General features: G+C 48.4%; 1 non-coding gene across 1 annotated transcript; it reads left to right on the top strand.

Annotated features, from left to right (window-relative positions):
- Positions 1-1,462: 1,462 nt before the first annotated feature.
- Positions 1,463-1,570, top strand: LOC132225319 (U6 spliceosomal RNA). The gene has a single exon (XR_009450845.1). It is a non-coding gene; the product is annotated as a U6 spliceosomal RNA (small nuclear RNA).
- The last annotated feature ends 3,648 nt before the right edge of the window (positions 1,571-5,218 follow it).

The following is a 5,218-nucleotide window of genomic DNA, read 5'->3' as shown; positions in this document are numbered from 1 at the left end:
TTTTAAAGGAATTCCAGGAACAAACAAACATAGCAAGGAAGTCTTCAACTTGCAGAATATGTTCTTTACAAATGGTTCCCAAAGCCATGCTAAACCCCCTCACTTGCCCACATACTGAAAACCCAAAGGGAAGCTCCTTGTAAGGGTCCCCTGTTGGGTAGGATCAGGGAGGCTCAGAGAGCATGGCTCCTTTAGCAGAATGTGCCCGAAAAATTCAGGTCCAACTGCAAATGAGTCAGCAGAGCTTTCTGGAACAGCCCAGGAGAGGGCTCTTTCTTTAGGAGACTATTTATCTGGTTGCTACATAATACTGTAGATGAATTGGGAGTAAGAATGAGTGCAACGATTTGGAAAAAGTGATAGCAGCTTGAAAGCTTCACCCACTCGTTACCTAATGGAGGAGGAAGCGTTACAGTCCCATGCAAGTCATTATTGTGAGGGGGAGTAAGAAGTGACATCAACCCAAGTGTTATTATAAAGCCTCCGATCATCTTGACCCGGATCGCAGCCTTGTGAGGTCAAGATTTTAGAAAAGGGAATCATTTCAAAATGTCAATAAGCCTTTAGTGTTTGAAGGTACAAAATGTGTCCAGTGTGGCTCCCAGTATGCTCAGAAATGCATCAAGAGCAAAATCTAGCCAAAATGCAAATGAATATGGCTTCGAGACATCTTTCCTCATTTTTGAAGTGCTTTTGTATCTGGCAGAATGGCCAGGGCGGGGAGTGATATTTTCAATATGCTCCAGATTCAACTGAGTTTCCAGGGATTACTTGAGTAACTCTAGTCTCTGAAATCCACCCCCTGTCATATGATGTCCTTGAATGTTTGTTTCTTGGGCTATTTCTTCTCTCTTGGTCACCAATCACTCCAACTTTGCTGGACCGTTCCCATGAACATACATACATTTTCAAGTATTCACCGTTTAAAACCATCACCAACTCACGGCCAACTTTGTTTCATCCACACCCTTTCTCCTGAACTACCTTGAAGAACTTTCCAGAGGTGATATTGTTTTATCCACCCATAGTTAACCATTTATCTCTAAAAATTGAATATCATTGTAAAACACGTAACTATTAATGACATTGTCCCACCTAAAAATTGAATTGAGTGTTTTTTAACAGTCTGTCTCTTACTAAGAACTGGAAACCATATTAGAAGGTGACCAGAGACCAAAGAAAGATCAACCGCTTCTTTTCTTTGAACATTTGCATGCAAAGCATTACCTGTCCACCTAGGGAGGGCCTGCCCCTCTCTATTCCACCACTAGGGGCAGCATGACATTTGGGGATGAGAGAAGAAAACTGAACTGCCATCCAGCTTTAGGCCGCAATCTGGAAACGCTGATTTCAAAGGGCGGGTTTTTATTTTTTATTTTTAGGGTTTTTTAAATATATGTTTTTATTGATTTCAGAGAGAAGACAGGAGAGGGAGAAATAGAAACATCACGATAGTCATCGAGTGCTCACTTCGGCAGCACATATACTAAAATTGGAACAATACAGAGAAGATTAGCATGGCCCCTGCACAAGGATGACATGCAAATTCGTGAAAGCGTTCCATATTTAAAAGAAAAACAAAAAGATAATCATTGATCGGCCGCTTCCTGCACGGCCCCTACTGGGGATGGAGCCCGCAACTTGGGCATGTGCCCTGACCAGGAATCCAACCGTGACCTCCTGGTTCATAGGTTGATGCTCAACCATTGAGCCGGACTGGCCAGGCTCAAAGGGTGGGCTTTTAGCTTATTGTTCCTTTGGTTTTTAAGATAATATATATTGATAATTTTTTTAATGAGGGCTTACAAAAAAACAACAACATTCCCTTAAACACTGACTCTGCAGATGAAAGAAAATGGGCTGTGTGGTGAGCTTGCTTTGTAGAACTTTGGTGGCCGAGTAGAAAAAGAAGGCGGACAGATCCCCGGATCTGTCCCTCCCAAGCCCAGCTGGTACTACTATTTTTCGTTTAACTGAAGAAATCAATCTAAAAAGATGCTGCATTTGTTTTACATACATCAGTTCTGTTTGCTTCTTAGAGAGCATGTAGAGGCGATTATAGGCTAAGAAAGCCTCAGTCCTGAGAAAAGCCCTAAGAGGAAAGGGAAGATCCGGCCCCAGACACCCACCAACATGAGAGAGAGGTTGTCTGCCAGAAAAGACAATCTCTCTCCTTCTGCCCGGCCCCCAGAAAGCAGCCACGGTAAATGGGAAAGGTTTTGGTGTCAGAGGTGAGCCTTCCCTGAGGTCAAAACACTCTGGCGTGGCTCAGTGGTTGGGCGTCGACCTATGAACCAGGAGGTCACAGTTCAATTCCCAGTCAGGGCACATGCCTGGGTTGTGGGCTCAATCCCCAGTGGGGGGTGTGCAGGAGGCAGCCAGTCAATGGTTCGTCATTGATGTTTCTCTCTCTCTCTCCCTCTCCCTTCTATATATATATATATATATATATATATATATATATATATATATATATATACATCCTATCTAATAAAAGAGAAAAATGGTAATTGGCGTACGACGATACCCTTTTCATTGGCTAATCAGGGCTATATGCAAATTAACTGCCAACTATGATTGGCAGTTAACTGCCAACTAAGATTGGCAGTTAACTGCCAACAAGATGGCGGTTAATTTGCATATGTAGGCACAATGCAGGGAGGCGAAAGGGAAAGCAGGAAGAAGCCCCCTGACACTGACAGTGATCGGAAACCCAGGGGGGAGCTAAGAGCTGGGGGGCAGGGCAAAGGCGGCCCTGGGGCCGCCTTTGCCCTGCCCCCCAGCCATGATCGGAGAATCAGGCGCTTTTGCCGCCCTGGCCAATGATAGAAGGAAGTAGGGGTGGAGCCAGCGATGGGAGCTGGACAGGGTCGAAGCTGGCAGTCCCGGGAGCTAGGGGTCCCTTGCCTGGGCCTAAAGCGGAGCCCACGATCGCGGGGCTGCTGCAGCTGTGGGTCCCCGCTGCCCGGGCCGGACGCCTAGGCCAGAGGCGTTAGGCCTGGGCAGGGGCGGAGCCTGCAACCGCGGGGAGCTGGGGGTCCCCTGCCCAGGCCTGACACCTCTGCCGGAGGCCTCAGGCCTGGTCAAGGGGCCGATCCGGTGATTGGTGATCGGAGGGTGATGAGGGTCAACTCCTCTGGCCGAGGCATCAGGCCTGGGTGGGGGGTGGAGCCGGGGGTTGGAGGGATATGATGGTCCCCTTGCCCAGGCCTGAAGCCTGGGTCAAGGCGTCAGGCTTGGGCGGGGGGTGGAGCAAGCGATCAGAGGGAGATGGGGGTCCCCTGCCCAGGCATGATTCCTGGGCCAGAGGCCTCAGGCCTGGGCGGGGGCCAGAGCCAGTGATCAGGGGGAGATGGGGGTCCCCTGTCCAAGCCTGACACCTCTGACGGAGGCGTCAGGCCTGGGCAAGGGGCCGATCAGGCGATCGGAGGGTGATGGGGGTCTATGCCTCTGGCGGAGGCGTCAGGCCTGGGCAAGGGGCCGATCCTGCGATTGGAGGGTGATGGGGGTCAACGCCTGAGGGCTCCCAGTATGTGAGAGGGGGCAGGCTGGGCTGAGGGACACTCCCCTCCCCACACACACCCAGTGCACGAATTTCGTGCACCGGGCCCCTAATATATATATATATATATATATATATATATATATATATATACACACATACTTTTTTTTATACACTGTATGGAGGATGGCCTGGGCCCTGAATGCCGATTCCATACTCCTAGGTTCTCCTTTTCAAGAAGCAGGGCTCGCCCTGGCTGGTTTGGCCCAGTTGATAGAGCGTCGTCAACCTGCGGACTGAAGGGTCCCGGGTTTGGTTCTGGTCAAGGGAACATGCCCAGGTTGTGGGCTTGATCCCCAGTAGGGGGCGTGCAGAAGGCAGCCAGTCCATGAGTCTCTCTCATCATTGATGTTTCTATCTCTCTCTCCCTCTCCCTTCCTCTCTGAAATCAATAGAAATATATATTTTTAAAAAAAGAAGAAGCAAGGGCTCATGGGATCCCTCGCCAGCATGAAGGGGTATAACCCATGTACAATCTAACAGAGAAGCTGTGCTGCTCAGCCTGGCGCTATTGCCACCTGAGGCCGGCAGTTCTTTGCTGGGGGAGGTGAGGTTGTCTGTGCACTTAGGATGTTTAGCCGCACCCCTGGCCCCCACCTACTAGACACAGGTGGCACTGTTCCCCCCCAAGTTGGGACAACCAAAATGTCTCCTGACATTTCTAGATGTCCCCTGAGGGGGAAAATCAACCCAGTTGAGAACCACTGCAATAGAACTAGTTTGGTTAGTTTGTTTTATTTTTAATCCTCAAGGATATTTTTCCATTGATTTTAGAGAGAGTGTAAGAGAGAGGGAAAGACAGAGAGAAATATCGATGTGAGAGAAACACATTGATTGGTTGCCTCCTGCACGAGCCCTGACCAGGGCCCAGGCCAGGGAGGACCCTGCAATCGAGGTACATGCCCTTGTCCGGAATCGAACCTGGGACCCTTCGGTCCACAGGCTGATGCTCTATCCACTGAGCCAAATTGGCTAGGGCTAGAACTAGTTTTTAAATCAGCTCCATGAAGTGTAAAGGTTGCTAAGGGATATAAAAGAACCTATTTTAGGTGTCAAGTCTTAAAATAGGTGGGGAACCTTTTTTCTGCCAATGGCCATTTGGATATTTATAACATCATTCTCGGGCCATACAAAATTATCCACTTAAAATTTAGCCTGCTCTATTTACTCAAACATTGAATTAACTCACCCCTAAGGCCTTGGCAGGGCCAGACCAAATGATTTCGTGGGCTATACGGCCAGTGGATTGGACATTACCCACTCCTGTCGTAAAAGGAATCACGCCCTAGCTGGTTTGGCTCAGTAGATAGAGCGTCAGCCTGTGGACAGAAGGGTCCTAGGTTCGATTCCAGTCAAGGGCACATGCCTGGGTTGTGGGCTTGATCCCCAGTGGGGGGCATGCAGGAGGCAGCCAATCCATGATTCTCTCTCATCATTGATGTTTCTCTCTCTTTCCCTCTTCCTTCCTCTCTGAAATCAATAAAGATTTTTTTTTTTTAAAGGAATTCACTACCATCATCATTGGGGGAAAACAGTGCTAATAATTAAATATCAAATAATAAATGAAAACTCCTGTTGCTTTGACACATTCCTTCCCGGAAGTGAAATTGTATATAATTCTCTTCAGCCCGTGGTGACTGATGGCAGGTGTGGTCA

Source organism: Myotis daubentonii, chromosome X (assembly GCF_963259705.1).
Source record: "Myotis daubentonii chromosome X, mMyoDau2.1, whole genome shotgun sequence".
NCBI classification, from domain to species: domain Eukaryota; kingdom Metazoa; phylum Chordata; class Mammalia; order Chiroptera; family Vespertilionidae; genus Myotis; species Myotis daubentonii.
Note: the sequence above shows the minus strand (reverse complement) of the source record. Positions and strands in the feature narration are given on the sequence as shown.